Here is a 20,068-nt window from a genome sequence, read left to right as displayed (position 1 = left end):
AACGACGCATGAAACATTGTAAGTTTAGATTACGCTTCTATTTAACTTTACAAAGTTGATGCTTAAACCAAGTGCGAAAACAAAACCTGAAGGAATCCAATTATTTTGTAAAACAGTAACAACACCTTCCCAAATTTAAGTTAACCTCCTCTCAGTCTTATTCGCTAAACTGCATTTTTGTTTTCCGTTTACTATATTTCAAACTGTGTTTCTTATACAATATGCCACTGTTTCTTCATACCCTATCACACACCTGAATGTTATATTTGATACTCTACTTGTTTCCTAGAAATTCTGCACCGGAGCTGCTCACGAGAAACCATAGCTGCATAGAAGACCTCATCAAGTTCATTAAGAAATAGGTAATTTACTTTTTTACATGTACTTCGTAATAATAACTTTTATCGTATTGCACGCTGGTTATCCTTTACCGCTTGCGAGAAAAAAACCTTTATACGCCAAGGATTTTCTCTCGTGAACACCGCGGACTCTGCTGAATTCCGTCAAACTGAAACTAAAGGCAAGTGTTTGTTAACTACACAAAATCGTGTTTTAATAATGCCAACATGGAAGGGCCGTTTAACGTGCACTTAATCCTGTCTTTACATGTTGTAATTTTCAAACGTATTATAATGCAAATTGTAAAATATGTTACAAATTGTTACGTCCTGATGCTGTTTTATTTTTATTGTACAGAGAAAACAATTCAAGGTTTACTAGTTGTTGCAATAAGGCTTTCCACTGGACGGGTAATAAACATCCGTGTGACGTTCCAAATGGCAAGCGTGCTGATTGGTGGACGAAACAGAAAAGAGGAAACCGACATATCTTGAGCGCGTGCTGGCTGTTATTCTTCTCCTGCTCGTGTCGGAGGTGGATGGGCGAATGAGATCTGCAGGTAATTTTTTCTTTTATAAAGTCGATGTAGAGTAAACAAAGTTACACACTTGTTTGCTTCTACAACGATACCGAAAAACAATTTGTTCAATAGATTTTAGTAGCTTTTGTAAACACATGGCATTGTTGCTATGTAGATACATGGTGGATTGTTTTGTTTCAGTCTTCGTTTGGATTTCCAATGATGGTTAAACCGCCGACTGAACAGTTGAATGCGTAAAACGTGGAATTTTCTGTTTTACAACAATCCTGCAGGCATGTACATATTTAAATTCATTGCCTGTAATGTAACGCCTAGATTTTATTGACAAACATGTGAAGATAGCATATCGTGCACTTATCCTATCGGCGCATGTTACTTAAAACGTATAGTGTAAACTTAATTAAATACTACGTTTGGTTTCTTGTTGCTGCTTTATTTGTTTTTTTACAGGAAAGGTCGCGTTGAACCAAGATTAAACTTTTAGCCAAACCGATTGGAGTCAAGTTGCTTTTTTTCACGACCTAATTATTTGGCCATATTATTGGCAAGTATAAAAGGTGTTGTTATATTAAGGATTCCAACTATACATGGTGGTTTGGCATGTTGCACGTCACATACCACTTTTACATGGAGGTTTGGCATGTCACACCGACTATGCGGATGCCATGAGTGTGAGTACACACATAAACATTAGAGTTAAATTAGATTTAGTACTGTGTGGTAAGTCTCTTGTTACTGCTTTTGCTTTTCTTTTTACAGGAAGCCAACAAGACATGGATCGTGTACTCAAGACAATCGGCAATATCTTTGACTTTTCGGATTAAAGTTAAGTGAATCTGATTTAAAGTTTTGTGTCTTAAATGGTTTACCGCATTATAGCAATGCATTTTTAACGACATACCGAATTGTAAGGTTGTTGCATAGTAAGCATTTTAGTTTGCATGGTGACTTGGCGTGCTGCACTTAGTGTTTTGCATGTCACGTGTGTTCCAAATATTAGTAAGCGCGTTTAAACTGAGAATATTAACAACAGTAAATGTATTGTAGTCTCATTCTTTTTTCATGACCTTTTCAGCGAAGCATCAAAGCCTGCAAAAGCAGTGGAGGTTATATGTGAGCCCAAGGGTTTGCTGAATGTCATTCTTGTTGCAGCAATTTGTGATGATAACGACTTCACACTTCTGAAGATGAGAGACGACCAAAAACGACTTTACAACTGAAAAAGTCCAGGTGATTTTGTTTGTCGAAAACGGAAAACGCAAATGTGGATGCAAACTGGCTGATATTTATACTTTTCATAATTCAGAACTCCTCGTATTTTCTTACGTTGCTACCGAAATTCGGGAAAGACACCATAGTTAAGTTAAGTTGTAGTATAGCTAGTATTCTAATTTTGCATGGTGAATTGGCATGTTACCTTTCATATTTTGCATGTCACGTGTGTTTTTTCAGTTGGCAGCATGGGTAACAGTAAATTACTATAATTTCGTCTTAATTCCGTTTTGCACATCAAATTCGGCTGTAATTTTTTTTGCAGATTATTGTCCGTCACCCTTCTACTTGCTGTTCCGAAGCCAGTAAAGCAGGAAATCAAGGTCAGAGGCGACCATGTTGGATGTAAGTAAACAACTTTAGAGGCACGAAACTCTGCCGTATGCGAAGGATAATTATTGCTTATATTTGTTAACTTTGTTATTTTATGTAGTTTTTTTTTTCATTTAGAATCTTCGACCTGTGCTGTCTTGCAGGACCGTAGGGATCCAACAGTTAAATCCTAGGGCCTGTATGTGAGAAAAGATATTGTTTCTGCATTTTATCTGCAGTCTTGTTTTGTAACAGACGTCTTGGAGAATGGATCCTGACGACGCATCTTGTCACTTTTGAATCACATTTGGATCTTGCCTGTAAGTTCTTGAAATTTATGCTTTTGCTACTCGGTATTTTTGTTTATTAGTTAGGTTTCTTCTGCTGTCCATTATTAGTAACACGCAGTGAAGAAGATCTGGCGATAAGGGAAGACCATTTAAAAACTGCAAACCCAAATCACCTCCTACTACGCCAGTGAGTTTTGCTTGAAATAATTCATGACAAAAGTTAATGACCTTGATTTGTTTTGAAGTGTGCTTACGCTGTGTTTCTTTATAGGTCCAAAGGTTTGATGAATGTTATTCTTTTTGCAGTAACTTGTGATGAGAGACGACCAAAGATCACTTTACAACCACAAAGTCCAGGTGATTTTGTATGTTGAAAACAGAACACGATAATGTGGGTGCGAACTGGTTGACTTTCTGCTTTTATATTTCAGGACTCCTGGCATTCTTACGTTACCACCGATTCGAAGTTCGAGAAAGACACAATAGTTAAGTTAAGTTCAGTTGTAGTATAGCTAGTATTCTAGTTTTGCATGGCGAATTGGCATGTCACTTCATATTTTGCATGTCACGTGTGCTCTTTGAGTTGGCAGCATGGATAACAGTAAATCACCATAATTTTGTCTTAATTCGGTTAGTGCATCAAATTCTGCAGCAGATGTTTTGTTGCAGATGTTTGTCAGTCACCCATCTACTTGCTGAAGCCAATAAAGCAGGAAATCTGGGTCAGAGCCTCAGAGGCGACCATGTTGGATGTAAGTAAACAACTTTAGAGGCACGACACTTTGCCGCATATGTAGGATAATTGTTACCGATATTTGATAACGTTGTTATTTTATGTATTTTGTCATTTAGATGCTTCGACCTGTGCTGTTTTGCAGGACCGTAGAGATCCTCTGCCAACAGTTGAATTCTGGAGCCAAGACGGTGAATCCCTGACCAACAGTTATTTCACAGGTTAGTGCAACGGAATGTGTATGAGTCAAATAAGCAATGTGTATGTGAGATAAAGATATTGTTTCTGCATTTTATCTGTAATCTTGTTTTGTAACAGGTGTCTTGGAGAATGGATCCTGACGAGGCATCTTTTCACTTGTAAATCGCATTTGGATCGTGTCTGTAAGTTGTTGTAATTTATGCCTTTGCTACTCGGTCTTTTGTGTAATAGTTAAGTTTCTTCTGTTGTCCTTTCTTAGTGACTCCCAGTGAAAAGAGTTGTTGCGTTTTTTTATAGTAACTCTTTCAAAAGAATAGTCAGCGACGGGATTCGGCAACAATGACTTGCAACGAAAATATAGAAATAACGGTAATTGTCTTGTTTACAGGCGAACTTTTAAACTGGTTGACTTTCTGCTTTTATATTTCAGGTCTCCTGGTATCTTCTTACGTTACCACCGATTCGAAGTTTGAGAAAGAAACAATAGTTAAGTTAAGTCGTAGTATAGCTAGTATTCCTATTTTGCATGGTGAATTGGCATGTTACACTTTGTTTTGCATTTTACGTGTGATTTTACAGTTGGCAGCATGGGTAACAATAAATTACTATAATTTCGTCTTAATTCCGTTTTGCACATCAAATTCGGCTGTAATTTTTTTTGCAGATTATTGTCCGTCGCCCTTCTACTTGCTGTTCCGAAGCCAGTGAAGCAGGAAATCAAGGTCAGAGGCGACCATGTTGGATGTAAGTAAACAACTTTAGAGGCACGAAACTCTGCAGTATGCGAAGGATAATTATTGCTTATATTTGTTAACTTTGTTATATTATGTAGTTTTTTTTCATTTAGATCCTTCGACCTGTGCTGTCTTGCAGGACCGTAGGGATCCAACAGTTAAATCCTAGGGCCTGTATGTGATAAAACATATTGTTTCTGCATTTTATCTGCAGTCTTGTTTTGTAACAGACGTCTTGGAGAATGGATCCTGACGACGCATCTTGTCACTTTTGAATCACATTCGGATCTTGCCTGTAAGTTCTTGAAATTTATGCTTTTGCTACTCGGTATTTTTGTTTATTAGTAAAGTTTCTTCTGTTGTCCATTATTAGTAACACGCAGTGAAGAAGAGCTGGCGATAAGGGAAGGCCATTTAAAAACTGCAAACCCAAATCACGTCTTACTACGCCAGTGAGTTTTGTTTGAAATAATTCATGACAAAAGTTCGTGACGCTTTATTTGTTTTGAAGTGTGCTTACGCTGTGTTTCTTTATGGGTCCAAAGGTTTGATGAATGTTATTCTTTTTGCAGTAACTTGTGATGAGAGACGACCAAAGATCACTTTACAACCAAAAAGTCCAGGTGATTTTGTATGTTGAAAACAGAACACCTTAATGTGGGTGCGAACTGGTTGACTTTCTGCTTTTATATTTCAGGACTCCTGGTATTCTTACGTTACCACCGATTCGAAGTTCGGGAAAGACACAATAGTTAAGTTAAGTTAAGTTCAGTTGTAGTATAGCTAGTATTCTAGTTTTGTATGGCGAATTGGCATGTCACTTCATATTTTGCATGTCACGTGTGTTCTTTCAGTTGGCAGCATGGATAACAGTAAATCACCATAATTTTGTCTTAATTCGGTTAGTGCATCAAATTCTGCAGCAGATGTTTTGTTCCAAATGTTTGTCCGTCACCCCTCTACTTGCTGAAGCCAATAAAGCAGGAAATCTGGGTCAGAGCCTCAGAGGCGACCATGTTGGATGTAAGTAAACAACTTTAGAGGCACGACACTTTGCCGCATATGTAGGATAATTGTTACAGATATTTGATAACATTGTTATTTTGTGTATTTTGTCATTTAGATCCTTCGACCTGTGCTGTTTTGCAGGACCGTAGAGATCCTTCTGCCAACAGTTGAATCCTGGAGCCAAGACGGTGAATCCCTGACCAACAGTTATTTCACAGGTTAGTGCAACGGAATGTGTATGAATCAAATAAGCAATGTGTATGTGAGATAAAGATATTGTTTCTGCATTTTATCTGTAATCTTGTTTTGTAACAGGTGTCTTGGAGAATGGATCTTGACGAGGCATCTTTTCACTTGTGCTTGTAAGTTGTTGTAATTTATGCCTTTGCTACTCGGTCTTTTGTGTAACAGTTAAGTTTCTTCTGTTGTCCTTTCTTAGTGACTCCCGGTGAAAAGAGTTGTTGCGTTTTTTTATAGTAACTCTTTCAAAAGAATAGTCAGCGACGGGATTCGGCAACAATGACTTGCAACGAAAATGTAGAAATAACGGTAATTGTCTTGTTTACAGGCAAACTTTTAAACTGGTTGACTTTCTGCTTTTATATTTCAGGACTCCTGGTATCCTCTTACGTTACCACCGATTCGAAGTTTGAGAAATAAATAATAGTTAAGTTAAGTCGTAGTATAGCTAGTATTATTATTTTGCATGGTGAATTGGCATGTTACACTTTGTTTTGCATTTTACGTGTGATTTTACAGTTGGCAGCATGGGTAACAGTAAATTACTATAATTTCGTCTTAATTCTGTTTTGCACATCAAATTCGGCTGTAATTTTTTTTGCAGATTATTGTCCGTCACCCTTCTACTTGCTGATCCGAAGCCAGTAAAGTAAGAAATCTTGGTCAGAGGCGACCATGTTCGATGTAAGTAAACAACTTTAGAGGCACGAAACTCTGCCGTATGCGAAGGATAATTATTGCTTATATTTGTTAACTTTGTTATATTATGTAGTTTTTTTTTTCCATTTAGATCCTTCGACCTGTGCTGTCATGCAGGACCGTAGGGATCCAACAGTTAAATCCTAGGGCCTGTATGTGAGAAAAGATATTGTTTCTGCATTTTATCTGCAGTCTTGTTTTGTAACAGACGTCTTGGAGAATGGATCCTGACGACGGATCTTGTCACTTATGAATCACATTTGGATCTTGCCTGTAAGTTCTTGAAATTTATGCTTTTGCTACTCGGTATTTTTGTTTATTAGTAAAGTTTCTTCTGTTGTCCATTATTAGTAACACGCAGTGAAGAAGAGCTGGCGATAAGGGAAGGCCATTTAAAAACTGCAAACCCAAATCACGTCTTACTACGCCAGTGAGTTTTGTTTGAAATAATTCATGACAAAAGTTCATGACGCTTTATTTGTTTTGAAGTGTGCTTACGCTGTGTTTCTTTATGGGTCCAAAAGTTTGATGAATGTTATTCTTTTTGCAGTAACTTGTGATGAGAGACGACCAAAGATCACTTTACAACCAAAAAGTCCAGGTGATTTTGTATGTTGAAAACAGAACACCATAATGTGGGTGCGAACTGGTTGACTTTCTGCTTTTATATTTCAGGACTCCTGGTATTCTTACGTTACCACCGATTCGAAGTTCGAGAAAGATACAATAGTTAAGTTAAGTTAAGTTCAGTTGTAGTATAGCTAGTATTCTAGTTTTGCATGACGAATTGGCATGTCACTTCATATTTTACATGTCACGTGTGCTCTTTGAGTTGGCAGCATGGATAACAGTAAATCACCATAATTTTGTCTTAATTCGGTTAGTGCATCAAATTCTGCAGCAGATGTTTTGTTGCAGATGTTTGACCGTCACCCCTCTACTTGCTGAAGCCAATGAAGCAGGAAATCTGGGTCAGAGGCGACCATGATGGATGTAAGTAGACAACTTTAGAGGCACGACACTTTGCCGCATATGTAGGATAATTGTTACAGATATTTGATAACATTGTTATTTTATGTATTTTGTCATATAGATCCTTCGACCTGTGCTGTTTTGCAGGACCGTAGAGATCCTCTGCCAACAGTTGAATCCTGGAGCCAAGACGGTGAATCCCTGACCAACAGTTCTTTCACAGGTTAGTGCAACGGAATGTGTATGAGTCAAATAAGCAATGTGTATGTGAGATAAAGATATTGTTTCTGCATTTTATCTGTAATCTTGTTTTGTAACAGGTGTCTTGGAGAATGGATCCTGACGAGGCATCTTTTCACTTGTAAACCGCATTTGGATCGTGTCTGTAAGTTGTTGTAATTTATGCCTTTGCTACTCGGTCTTTTGTGTAACAGTTAAGTTTCTTCTGTTGTCCTTTCTTAGTGACTCCCGGTGAAAAGAGTTGGCAGTGAGAGAAGACCATTTCAAAGCTACAAACCCAAATCACGTTTTACTACGCCAGCGAGTTTTGTTTGAATTTGTTTTTAAGTGTCTTACGCTATGTTTCTTTGCTGATTTTTTTTTATAGTAACTCTTTCAAAAGAATAGTCAGCGACGGGATTCGGCAACAATGACTTGCAACGAAAATGTAGAAAAAAACGGTAATTGTCTTGTTTACAGGCAAACTTTTAAACTGGTTGACTTACTGCTTTTATATTTCAGGTCTCCTGGTATCTTCTTACGTTACCACCGATTCGAAGTTTGATAAATAAATAATAGTTAAGTTAAGTCGTAGTATAGCTAGTATTCCTATTTTGCATGGTGAATTGGCATGTTACACTTTAATTTTTGCATTTTACGTGTGATCTTTCAGTTGTCAGCATGGGTAACAGTAAATTACTATAATTTCGTCTTAATTCCGGTTTGCACATCAAATTCGGCTGTAATTTTTTTTGCAGATTATTGTCCGTCGCAGGAAATCTTGGTCAGAGGCGACCATGTTCGATGTAAGTAAACAACTTTAGAGGCACGAAACTCTGCCGTATGCGAAGGATAATTATTGTTGATATTTTTTAACTTTGTTTTTTTATGTAGTTTTTTTTCATTTGGAATCTTCGACCTGTGCTGTCATGCAGGACCGTAGGGATCCAACAGTTAAATCCTAGGGCCTGTATGTGAGAAAAGATATTGTTTCTGCATTTTATGTGCAGTCTTGTTTTGTAACAGACGTCTTGGAGAATGGATCCTGACGACGCATCTTGTCACTTATGAATCACATTTGGATCTTGCCTGTAAGTTCTTGAAATTTATGCTTTTGCCACTCGGTATTTTTGTTTATTAGTAAAGTTTCTTCTGTTGTCCATTATTAGTAACACGCAGTGAAGAAGATCTGGCGATAAGGGAAGGCCATTTAAAAACTGCAAACCCAAATCACGTCTTACTACGCCAGTGAGTTTTGTTTGAAATAATTCATGACAAAAGTCCATGACGCTTTATTTGTTTTGAAGTGTGCTTACGCTGTGTTTCTTTATGGGTCCAAAGGTTTGATGAATGTTATTCTTTTTGCAGTAACTTGTGATGAGAGACGACCAAAGATCACTTTACAACCAAAAAGTCCAGGTGATTTTGTATGTTGAAAACAGAACACCATAATGTGGGTGCGAACTGGTTGACTTTCTGCTTTTATATTTCAGGACTCCTGGTATTCTTACGTTACCACCGATTCGAAGTTCGAGAAAGATACAATAGTTAAGTTAAGTTGTAGTATAGCTAGTATTCTAGTTTTGCATGACGAATTGGCATGTCACTTCATATTTTGCATGTCACGTGTGCTCTTTGAGTTGGCAGCATGGATAACAGTAAATCACCATAATTTTGTCTTAATTCGGTTAGTGCATCAAATTCTGCAGCAGATGTTTTGTTGCAGATGTTTGACCGTCACCCCTCTACTTGCTGAAGCCAATGAAGCAGGAAATCTGGGTCAGAGGCGACCATGATGGATGTAAGTAGACAACTTTAGAGGCACGACACTTTGCCGCATATGTAGGATAATTGTTACAGATATTTGATAACATTGTTATTTTATGTATTTTGTCATATAGATCCTTCGACCTGTGCTGTTTTGCAGGACCGTAGAGATCCTCTGCCAACAGTTGAATCCTGGAGCCAAGACGGTGAATCCCTGACCAACAGTTCTTTCACAGGTTAGTGCAACGGAATGTGTATGAGTCAAATAAGCAATGTGTATGTGAGATAAAGATATTGTTTCTGCATTTTATCTGTAATCTTGTTTTGTAACAGGTGTCTTGTAGAATGGATCCTGACGAGGCATCTTTTCACTTGTAAACCGCATTTGGACCGTGTCTGTAAGTTGTTGTAATTTATGCCTTTGCTACTCGGTCTTTTGTGTAACAGTTAAGTTTCTTCTGTTGTCCTTTCTTAGTGACTCCCGGTGAAAAGAGTTGGCAGTGAGAGAAGACCATTTCAAAGCTACAAACCCAAATCACGTTTTACTACGCCAGCGAGTTTTGTTTGAATTTGTTTTTAAGTGTCTTACGCTATGTTTCTTTGCTGATTTTTTTTTATAGTAACTCTTTCAAAAGAATAGTCAGCGACGGGATTCGGCAACAATGACTTGCAACGAAAATGTAGAAAAAAACGGTAATTGTCTTGTTTACAGGCAAACTTTTAAACTGGTTGACTTACTGCTTTTATATTTCAGGTCTCCTGGTATCTTCTTACGTTACCACCGATTCGAAGTTTGATAAATAAATAATAGTTAAGTTAAGTCGTAGTATAGCTAGTATTCCTATTTTGCATGGTGAATTGGCATGTTACACTTTAATTTTTGCATTTTACGTGTGATCTTTCAGTTGTCAGCATGGGTAACAGTAAATTACTATAATTTCGTCTTAATTCCGGTTTGCACATCAAATTCGGCTGTAATTTTTTTTGCAGATTATTGTCCGTCGCAGGAAATCTTGGTCAGAGGCGACCATGTTCGATGTAAGTAAACAACTTTAGAGGCACGAAACTCTGCCGTATGCGAAGGATAATTATTGTTGATATTTTTTAACTTTGTTTTTTTATGTAGTTTTTTTTCATTTGGAATCTTCGACCTGTGCTGTCATGCAGGACCGTAGGGATCCAACAGTTAAATCCTAGGGCCTGTATGTGAGAAAAGATATTGTTTCTGCATTTTATGTGCAGTCTTGTTTTGTAACAGACGTCTTGGAGAATGGATCCTGACGACGCATCTTGTCACTTATGAATCACATTTGGATCTTGCCTGTAAGTTCTTGAAATTTATGCTTTTGCCACTCGGTATTTTTGTTTATTAGTAAAGTTTCTTCTGTTGTCCATTATTAGTAACACGCAGTGAAGAAGATCTGGCGATAAGGGAAGGCCATTTAAAAACTGCAAACCCAAATCACGTCTTACTACGCCAGTGAGTTTTGTTTGAAATAATTCATGACAAAAGTCCATGACGCTTTATTTGTTTTGAAGTGTGCTTACGCTGTGTTTCTTTATGGGTCCAAAGGTTTGATGAATGTTATTCTTTTTGCAGTAACTTGTGATGAGAGACGACCAAAGATCACTTTACAACCAAAAAGTCCAGGTGATTTTGTATGTTGAAAACAGAACACCATAATGTGGGTGCGAACTGGTTGACTTTCTGCTTTTATATTTCAGGACTCCTGGTATTCTTACGTTACCACCGATTCGAAGTTCGAGAAAGATACAATAGTTAAGTTAAGTTGTAGTATAGCTAGTATTCTAGTTTTGCATGACGAATTGGCATGTCACTTCATATTTTGCATGTCACGTGTGCTCTTTGAGTTGGCAGCATGGATAACAGTAAATCACCATAATTTTGTCTTAATTCGGTTAGTGCATCAAATTCTGCAGCAGATGTTTTGTTGCAGATGTTTGACCGTCACCCCTCTACTTGCTGAAGCCAATGAAGCAGGAAATCTGGGTCAGAGGCGACCATGATGGATGTAAGTAGACAACTTTAGAGGCACGACACTTTGCCGCATATGTAGGATAATTGTTACAGATATTTGATAACATTGTTATTTTATGTATTTTGTCATATAGATCCTTCGACCTGTGCTGTTTTGCAGGACCGTAGAGATCCTCTGCCAACAGTTGAATCCTGGAGCCAAGACGGTGAATCCCTGACCAACAGTTCTTTCACAGGTTAGTGCAACGGAATGTGTATGAGTCAAATAAGCAATGTGTATGTGAGATAAAGATATTGTTTCTGCATTTTATCTGTAATCTTGTTTTGTAACAGGTGTCTTGTAGAATGGATCCTGACGAGGCATCTTTTCACTTGTAAACCGCATTTGGACCGTGTCTGTAAGTTGTTGTAATTTATGCCTTTGCTACTCGGTCTTTTGTGTAACAGTTAAGTTTCTTCTGTTGTCCTTTCTTAGTGACTCCCGGTGAAAAGAGTTGGCAGTGAGAGAAGACCATTTCAAAGCTACAAACCCAAATCACGTTTTACTACGCCAGCGAGTTTTGTTTGAATTTGTTTTTAAGTGTCTTACGCTATGTTTCTTTGCTGATTTTTTTTTATAGTAACTCTTTCAAAAGAATAGTCAGCGACGGGATTCGGCAACAATGACTTGCAACGAAAATGTAGAAAAAAACGGTAATTGTCTTGTTTACAGGCAAACTTTTAAACTGGTTGACTTACTGCTTTTATATTTCAGGTCTCCTGGTATCTTCTTACGTTACCACCGATTCGAAGTTTGATAAATAAATAATAGTTAAGTTAAGTCGTAGTATAGCTAGTATTCCTATTTTGCATGGTGAATTGGCATGTTACACTTTAATTTTTGCATTTTACGTGTGATTTTGCAGTTGGCAGCATGGGTAACAGTAAATTACTATAATTTCGTCTTAATTCCGTTTTGCACATCAAATTCGGCTGTAATTTTTTTTGCAGATTATTGTCCGTCGCCCTTCTACTTGCTGTTCCGAAGCCAGTAAAGCAGGAAATCTGGGTCAGAGGCGACCATGTTGGATGTAAGTAAACAACTTTAGAGGCACGACACTTGCCGCATATGTAGGATAATTGTTACAGATATTTGATAACATTGTTATGTTATGTATTTTGTCATTTAGATCCTTCGACCTGTGCTGTTTTGCAGGACCGTAGAGATCCTCTGCCAACAGTTGAATCCTGGAGCCAAGACGGTGAATCCCTGACCAACAGTTATTTCACAGGTTAGTACAACGGAATGTGTATGAGTCAAATAAGCAATGGAGTACAGTTTTTTTGATGTATGTGAGAAAAAGATATTATTTCTCCATTTTATCTGTAATCTTGTTTTGCAACAGGTTTCTTGGAGAATGGATCCTGACGAGGCATCTTTTCACTTGTGCTTGTAAGTTGTTGCAATTTATGCCTTTGCTACTCGGTCTTTTATGTAATAGTTAAGTTTCTTCTGTTGTCCTTTCTTAGTGACTCCCGGTGAAAAGAGTTGGCAGTGAGAGAAGACCATTTCAAAGCTACAAACCCAAATCACGTCTTACTACGCCAGCGAGTTTTGTTTGAATTTGTTTTAATGTGTTTTACGCTATGTTTCTTTGCTGATTGTTCCGTTTGTTGTTTTTATAGTAACTCTTTCAAAAGAATAGTCAGCGACAGGATTCGTCAACAATGACTTGCAGCGAAAAAGTAGAAAACAGGTAATTGTCTTGTTTACAGGCGAACTTGTTTGGTGCCTATGTAGGCATTTTCCCGTAGCTGCAATTCTCGGATGTTGTTTGGTATGTCGCACTTATGGCTTTGCATGTCACTTTGTGCTTGGTTGACTATTCAGTTGTCAGCAACGGTTGAAGTATAACCTTTTGTGAAACTATATTTATCGTGAACTCGAATGCTGCTGTAAGTTTTGTTGCAGATGTTTGTCAGAGCATTAGACAGGCATCAAACGACTTAATGGGAAAGCCATGGACAATGTCGTTTTTTTAAACGACACATGAAACATTACTTATCGAATGTAAGTTTATGTTACGCTTGTAACATTTCAATAAACTTTAGTTTTGTTTCAGACCTTCGTCAAACCGGCACCAGAGAAGCATCAAAATTAACTGAAAAAATAAACCTGAAAGAATTCAGTTTATATTCTACATCACAATCATCCCAAATGTAAGAATACAGTCGTAATCGATAAACTTTATTGTCGTTTTGTAGCAAATTGACTGTTTTTTTCATACTCTGTTTTTTCATAAGTTATGTATTTTTTCATTCAGATCCTTATTTGTGCTGTCTTGCTGGACCGTAAGGATCCTTCAACAGTTAAATTGTCGAGCCAAGACGGCGAAGCAGCTCTTTCACAGGTTAGTACAACTTCAAATACCATTGGAGTGCAGTTTTTTTTTACACGGCGAAGACTTGAGCGATGAGAGGCACGTTTCCTTTAGTGGTGGTAAACTAAAAGTGTCGACGGTAAAACGTCTTCATAGTAACAAGTTTAGGTGCGATCTGGTGGACTTTTTGCTTTCGTATTTCAGGACTACTGGTATCTTCTCCGTTGCCGTCGATTCGAAATTGGGGAAAGAAACAATAGTTAAGTTAAGTTGTAGTATAGCTAGTATTATTATTTTGCATGGTGAATTGGCATATTTAAATTTTGCATGGTTAATTGGCATGTTACACTTCATTTTTTGCTTGTAACGTGTGTTCTTTCGTTTGGCAGCATGGATAACAGTAAATTACCATTATTTCATCATGGATAACAGTAAATTACCATTCGGTTTTGCATGTCAAATTCTGCCGTAAGTTTCGTTGCAGATTATTGTCCGTCACACTGCTACTTTCTGACCCAAAACAGTAAAGCAGCGGAGAAATCCGGTTCATAAGCAGCTTTTATGTATGTTACATGTACGTAAACAACCTGAGAGGCACGGCACATTCCGTACAATGAATCGCCTAGATTTAGTTACGACGATGTGAAGACACTGTATTGTGTTATTTAAAACGTATAATGTGTGAAGATAATTAAATACTTTGTTACGTTTTCTGTTGCTGCCTTAGTTTGTTTTCTTTCAGGAAAGAGTCGCGTTGAGCCAAGATGGAAGTTATGACCAAACCGATTGAAGTTAAGTTATCTTTTTAACACGGCTAATTACTTGGCCTCATATACAGTTGTTAAGTTGTAATGTAGTGAGGATTCCAACACACCAACATTGCATGGGAGTTTGGCACGTTGCATGTCACGCGTTTTCTGATTATTAGAACTAAACTGAACTTAGCATTTTGTGCTGCGTTTCTTGGTACTGCGTTTGCTTTCTATTTTGCAGAAACACAACAAGACGTGGATAAGTCTTTCTTCAGTAATTCGTGGCGACCGAAGAGTTGGCGATGATAAGCAACCGAACATAAATACAGAGGAAAGATACAGGTAACTTGTTTATTTTTGAACTAGCTGGTCTAATGTGGGCCTTAATACATACGTGCCAAAAACAAATACGAAACGTTAACTAGACCGGTTTGTTTTCGTGGAACAAAATTTGGGACCGGATGAAGGAGGCATCCATTTACCAGACCACTCTTTTTTGAATTACACTTCAAATTCGCCCTCGCCTGTAAGTTTTGTCTTTTCGTTTATTATAAATGTTGGATATTTTTTATTGTATATTTGAAGTTCCTTTGTGTACCAGGTTTGTTATATGTCAATCTTGTTGCAGTAACTCGTGGCGAGGAAAGTTTGGCCGATGAGAGACTACCAAAGACGACTTCACAACCGAAATGTTCCAGGTGATTTTTTTACTAAAAAGGCATCCGGTTAACTGCAATACGTTCTTATATTTCATGACGTTGGGTCGTTTTGCTTCAGGTTTTCTGGCATTTTCTTACGTTGCCACCTGTATTATTGGATTTGGGAAACATCATTAAATAGTTTACCGCATAATCTGCGACCTCAAGTTCAGTGAAGATCCAATAATTAAGGTGTAGCTTAGCAAGTAATCAAATTTTGCACGTTACACTTAAAATTGTGCATGTCACGTGTGTTCTTTCATTTGACAGTATGGGTAAAAATGTTAACAATAGAACTTTTAATAATAAGATAACAATAGTAACTACATCAAATGTTGCTGTAAGTTTTGTTGCAGATGTTTGTCCATCTACGCTTCTCAATCCTGTTCCGAAGCCAGCAAAGAGAAGTGGAGGAATCCGGTTCATATGCGAACATTTTAAATGTAAGTATTAACAAGCCTAAGAGGATTTGTTTAAAAAAACATTGTTATTTTTTATGTTTTTGATTCAGATCCTTAATTCGACCAATGCTGTCTTGCAGACCCGTATGGATCCAACAGTTAAATCTTAGAGTCAAGATGGGGACAGCCTGACCAACATTCCAATCATTCACAGGTTAGTACATCTTCAATTTATGAATCAAATAAGCATTGGAGTGCTAAATATTTAGTTTTTTTGTATGTCACAAAAATATTGTTTTCTCTATGATGTTACACTAAATGCGCATTTCTGCATCTTCTACGAAATAAAGTTTTATTGTTGTTGTTGCAGATTGGAAACTACTGAATTGGAGACCACTGAAACGGAGAGTTGGGACCCAAGTTTCCGTGTTGTTGTGTTTTATGTTGTTTATGTTTCGTGTTTTTCAATGCTGTGTATGTTGTGTGCTCTCCATGAATGTTTTCTATTTGGTCTACGTTGCGTGTTTTCCTATGTTGTCTATATTGTTGCTTGTTTTTATGTTGCGTGACTTTCTCTGTTGTAGATGTTGGATGCATGTTTGTCGATGTTGTTGCGTGTTTTTCTATGTTGTCTGTCTTGTTACATCTATGTTGTTGCGTGTTTTTTATGTTATCTATGTTGTTGCGTGTTTGTCTATAATGTTGTCGATGTTGTTGCGTGGTTTGTCGATGTTCTCGCTTGTTTTTCTATGATGTTGCGTGGTTTGTCTTCGTTGTCGATGTTGTTGCGTGTTTGTCTATGTTGTTGCGTGGTGTGTCTATGTTGTCGATTATGTTGCGTGGTTTGTCGATTATGTTGCGTGGTTTGTCAATGTTGTTGCTTGTTTTTCTATGATGTTGCTTGGTTTGTCTTCGTTGTCGATGTTGTTGGGTGTTTTTCTATGATGTTGCGTGGTTTGTCTATAATGTTGCTTGGTTTGTCTTCGTTGTCGATGTTGTTGCGTGTTTTTCTATGATGTTGCGTGGTTTGTCTATGTAGTCGATGTTGTTGCGTGTTTTTCTATGATGTTGCTTGGTTTGTCTTAGTTGTTGCGTGTTTTTCTATGATGTTGCTTGTTGAGTGTTTGTCGATGTTGTCGATGATGTTGCGTGGTTTGTCTATGTTGTCGATGTTGTTGCTTGTTTTGATATGATGATGCTTGGTTTGTCTATACTGTTGCTTGGTTTGTCTTCGTTGACGATGTTGTTGAGTGTTTTTCTGTGATGTTGCGTGGTATGTCTATGTTGTTGCTTGTTTTTCTATGATGTTGCTTGTTTTTCTATGATGTTGCTTGGTGTGTCTATTTGTCGATGTTGTTGCGTGTTTTTCTGCGATGTTGCTTGGTTTGTCTATGTTGTTGCGTGTTTTTTCTATGATGTTGCTTGATTTGTCTTCGTTGTCGATGAGTGTTTTTCTATGATGTTGCTTGGTTTGTCTATGTTGTTGCGTGTTTTTTTATGATGTTGCGTGGTGTGTCTATGTTGTCGATGGTGTTGCGTGTTTTTCTATGATGTTGCTTGGTTTGTCTTCGTTGTCCATGTTGTTCAGTGTTTTTCTGTGATGTTGCTTGGTTTGTCTATGTTGTTGCGTGTTTTTCTATGATGTTGCTTGGTTTGTCTTCGTTGTCGATGAGTGTTTTTCTTTGGTTTGTCTATGTTGTTGCGTGTTTTTTTTATGATGTTGCGTGGTTTGTCTATGTTGTTGCTTGTTTTTCTATGATGTTGCTTGGTGTGTCTATGTTGTCGATGTTGTTGCGTGTTTTTCTATGATGTTGCTTGGTTTGTCTTCGTTGTCCATGTTGTTCAGTGTTTTTCTGTGATGTTGCTTGGTTTGTCTATGTTGTCCATGTTGTTCAGTGTTTTTCTGTGATGTTGCTTGGTTTGTCTATGTTGTTGCGTGTTTTTCTATGATGTTGCTTGGTTTGTCGATGTTGTTGCGTGTTTTTCTATGATGTTGCTTGGTTTGTCGATGTTGTTGAGTGTTTTTCTGTGATGTTGCTTGGTTTGTCTTCGTTGTCGATGTTGTTGCGTTTTTTTCTGTGATGTTGCTTAGTTTGTCGATGTTGTTGCTTGATGTTGCTTGGTTTGTCGATGTTGTTGCTTGTTTTTCTGTGATGTTGCGTGGTTTGTATTCGTTGTCGATGTTGTTGCGTGTTTTTCTGTGATGTTGCGTGGTTTGTCTTCTTTGTTGCGTGTTTTTCTATGTTGTTGCGTAGTTTGTCCATGTTGTCGTCGGCGTTTTCGTAAAATATGATTTGTGCATTTTGTTGCTTATTTGAGAAGGGGAGAAGTTTCAGCGCGGTGACAGGGGCGGGTTTGCATCAGGGTGAGGGAGACATTTTACAGGCGTGGGAGGGAGACTTGTGTGCGCAGGTTTGCATCAGGGTGAGAGAGGAATTTTGTTACAGGCGTGGGTTTGCATCAGAGGGGAGACCTGTGACAGGCGCGTGGGGAACCCGCATTAGGGGGAGGGAGCCTGTAATTTGAACAATGTAGTTTTTGCTGTGCTTTCTGATCCTGCAAAATTTTATTCCGTTTTCCGTTCTGGACCGATATTTTCATAGTATTTTTCGTTATTTTGAATATTTTTTACTTCGAATCAGAAAAAAGATCAGAAAATTTTATTCACATTAAACACAAAACAGAATCAAAAAACAAAACACACGTGACACGCAAAAAAAAACACCACACACGTGACTCACACACACCACACACACACACACGAAACACACGTGACACACACAAAAAACACTACACAACACACACAACAGACGCGACACACACAAAACACACAAAACACATCACACAAAACACACCACACAACACACGTGACACACACAAAAAAAACACAACACACGTGACACACACACAAAACACACGTGACACACACACACACAAAACACACGTGACACACAAAAAAACACACAAAAAAACACACCACACAACACACGAAAAAATAAATGTCCGCCAGATGGATGGATGATGAATTCTGAAACAAGAAAACAAGTGATTAAAACGATAAACAAAACACACATCAACGATAAAAAACAAAACACAGAAAAATAAAATGTCCGGTGGATGGATGGATGATGAAATCTGAAACCAGAAAACAAGTGATTAAAACGATAAACAAAACACACATCAACGATAAAAACAAAACACAAAAAAACAAAATGTCCGCTGGATGATGATGAATTCTGAAACAAGAAAAAAGGTGATTTAAACGATAAACAAAACACACATTACCGACAAAACAAAACACAAAAAACAGAATGTCCGCTGGATGATGATGAAATCTGAAACAAGAAAACAAGTGATTAAAACGATAAACAAAACACACATCAACGATAAAAAACAAAACACAAAAAAATAAAATGTCCTCTGGATGGATGGATGGATGATGAAATCTGAAACAAGAAAACAAGTGAATAAATCGATAAACAAAACACAACTCAACGATAAAAAACAAAACACAAAAAAATAAAATGTCCGCTGGATGGATGGATGGATGATGAAATCTGAAACAAGAAAACAAGTGATTAAAACGATAAACAAAACACACATCAACGATAAAAAACAAAACACAAAAAACAGAATGTCCGCTGGATGGATGATGAATTCTGAAACAAGAAAAGAAGTGATTAAAACGATAAACAAAACACACATCAACGATAAAAAACAAAACACAAAAAAACAGAATGTCCGCTGTATGGATGGATGATGAATTCTGAAACAAGAAAACAAGTGATTAAAACGATAAACAAAACACACATCAACGATAAAAAACAAAACACAAAAAACAGAATGTCCGCTGGATGGATGGATGATGAATTCTGAAACAAGAAAACAAGTGATTAAAACGATAAACAAAACACACATCAACGATAAAAAACAAAACACAAAAAAAATAAAATGTCCGCTGGATGGATGGATGATGAATTCTGAAACAAGAAAACAAGTGATTAAAACGATAAACAAAACACACATCAACAATAAAAAACAAAACACAAAAAACAGAATGTCCGCTGGATGGATGATGAATTCTGAAACAAGAAAAGAAGTGATTAAAACGATAAACAAAACACACATCAACGATAAAAAACAAAACACAAAAAACAGAATGTCCGCTGGATGGATGGATGATGAATTCTGAAACAAGAAAAGAAGTGATTAAAACGATAAACAAAACACACATCAACGATAAAAACCAAAACACAAAAACGGAATGTCCGCTGGATGAGGATGAAATCTGAAACAAGAAAACAAGTGATTAAAACAATAAACAAAACACACATCAACGATAAAAAACAAAACACAAAAAAAACAGAATGTCCGCTGTATGGATGGATGATGAATTCTGAAACAAGAAAACAAGTGATTAAAACGATAAACAAAACACACATCAACGATAAAAAACAAAACACAAAAAACAGAATGTCCGCTGGATGGATGGATGATGAATTCTGAAACAAGAAAACAAGTGATTAAAACG

General features: G+C 37.3%; 10 long non-coding RNA genes across 12 annotated transcripts; all 10 read left to right on the top strand.

Moving 5' to 3' along the window:
* Window positions 1-1,728: 1,728 nt before the first annotated feature.
* LOC145218889 (uncharacterized) lies at window positions 1,729-3,484 on the top strand. Its single transcript, XR_013857775.1, has 4 exons — window positions 1,729-2,110; window positions 2,187-2,497; window positions 2,720-2,784; window positions 3,061-3,484. It is a non-coding gene; the product is annotated as an uncharacterized LOC145218889 (long non-coding RNA).
* A 1,317-nt stretch (window positions 3,485-4,801) lies between these two features.
* On the top strand, window positions 4,802-5,429 carry LOC145220247 (uncharacterized). The gene is made up of 3 exons (XR_013858047.1): window positions 4,802-4,874; window positions 4,995-5,045; window positions 5,120-5,429. It is a non-coding gene; the product is annotated as an uncharacterized LOC145220247 (long non-coding RNA).
* Window positions 5,430-5,551: 122 nt separating this feature from the next.
* LOC145217531 (uncharacterized) lies at window positions 5,552-5,973 on the top strand. Its single transcript, XR_013857426.1, has 3 exons — window positions 5,552-5,648; window positions 5,746-5,792; window positions 5,870-5,973. It is a non-coding gene; the product is annotated as an uncharacterized LOC145217531 (long non-coding RNA).
* A 181-nt stretch (window positions 5,974-6,154) lies between these two features.
* Window positions 6,155-8,297, top strand: LOC145218855 (uncharacterized). 2 transcript variants are annotated; one of them, XR_013857760.1, is made up of 7 exons: window positions 6,155-6,354; window positions 6,578-6,642; window positions 6,721-6,799; window positions 6,920-7,362; window positions 7,463-7,564; window positions 7,662-7,726; window positions 7,804-8,297. It is a non-coding gene; the product is annotated as an uncharacterized LOC145218855 (long non-coding RNA). The 2 variants fall into 2 exon arrangements; XR_013857761.1 differs by lacking the exons at window positions 6,155-6,354; window positions 6,721-6,799 and having other exon boundaries at window positions 6,613-6,642.
* Window positions 8,298-8,304: 7 nt separating this feature from the next.
* On the top strand, window positions 8,305-9,112 carry LOC145218860 (uncharacterized). The gene is made up of 3 exons (XR_013857767.1): window positions 8,305-8,366; window positions 8,587-8,651; window positions 8,929-9,112. It is a non-coding gene; the product is annotated as an uncharacterized LOC145218860 (long non-coding RNA).
* A 1-nt stretch (window position 9,113) lies between these two features.
* On the top strand, window positions 9,114-10,296 carry LOC145218859 (uncharacterized). Its single transcript, XR_013857766.1, has 4 exons — window positions 9,114-9,361; window positions 9,462-9,563; window positions 9,661-9,725; window positions 9,803-10,296. It is a non-coding gene; the product is annotated as an uncharacterized LOC145218859 (long non-coding RNA).
* Window positions 10,297-10,303: 7 nt separating this feature from the next.
* LOC145218861 (uncharacterized) lies at window positions 10,304-11,111 on the top strand. The gene is made up of 3 exons (XR_013857768.1): window positions 10,304-10,365; window positions 10,586-10,650; window positions 10,928-11,111. It is a non-coding gene; the product is annotated as an uncharacterized LOC145218861 (long non-coding RNA).
* Window position 11,112: 1 nt separating this feature from the next.
* LOC145218858 (uncharacterized) lies at window positions 11,113-11,916 on the top strand. The gene is made up of 4 exons (XR_013857765.1): window positions 11,113-11,360; window positions 11,461-11,562; window positions 11,660-11,724; window positions 11,802-11,916. It is a non-coding gene; the product is annotated as an uncharacterized LOC145218858 (long non-coding RNA).
* A 433-nt stretch (window positions 11,917-12,349) lies between these two features.
* On the top strand, window positions 12,350-14,365 carry LOC145218856 (uncharacterized). 2 transcript variants are annotated; one of them, XR_013857763.1, is made up of 7 exons: window positions 12,350-12,396; window positions 12,496-12,597; window positions 12,712-12,758; window positions 12,836-13,062; window positions 13,429-13,525; window positions 13,630-13,716; window positions 13,891-14,365. It is a non-coding gene; the product is annotated as an uncharacterized LOC145218856 (long non-coding RNA). The 2 variants fall into 2 exon arrangements; XR_013857762.1 differs by having other exon boundaries at window positions 12,836-13,525.
* A 7-nt stretch (window positions 14,366-14,372) lies between these two features.
* Window positions 14,373-17,838, top strand: LOC145218857 (uncharacterized). The gene is made up of 6 exons (XR_013857764.1): window positions 14,373-14,780; window positions 14,864-14,964; window positions 15,067-15,136; window positions 15,216-15,579; window positions 15,648-15,751; window positions 15,908-17,838. It is a non-coding gene; the product is annotated as an uncharacterized LOC145218857 (long non-coding RNA).
* Window positions 17,839-20,068: the final 2,230 nt, after the last annotated feature.

The sequence above is a fragment of the Phallusia mammillata genome, chromosome 3 (assembly GCF_965637545.1).
Source record: "Phallusia mammillata chromosome 3, kaPhaMamm4.hap1.1, whole genome shotgun sequence".
In the NCBI taxonomy this organism is placed as follows: Eukaryota; Metazoa; Chordata; class Ascidiacea; order Phlebobranchia; family Ascidiidae; genus Phallusia; species Phallusia mammillata.
Note: the sequence above shows the minus strand (reverse complement) of the source record. Positions and strands in the feature narration are given on the sequence as shown.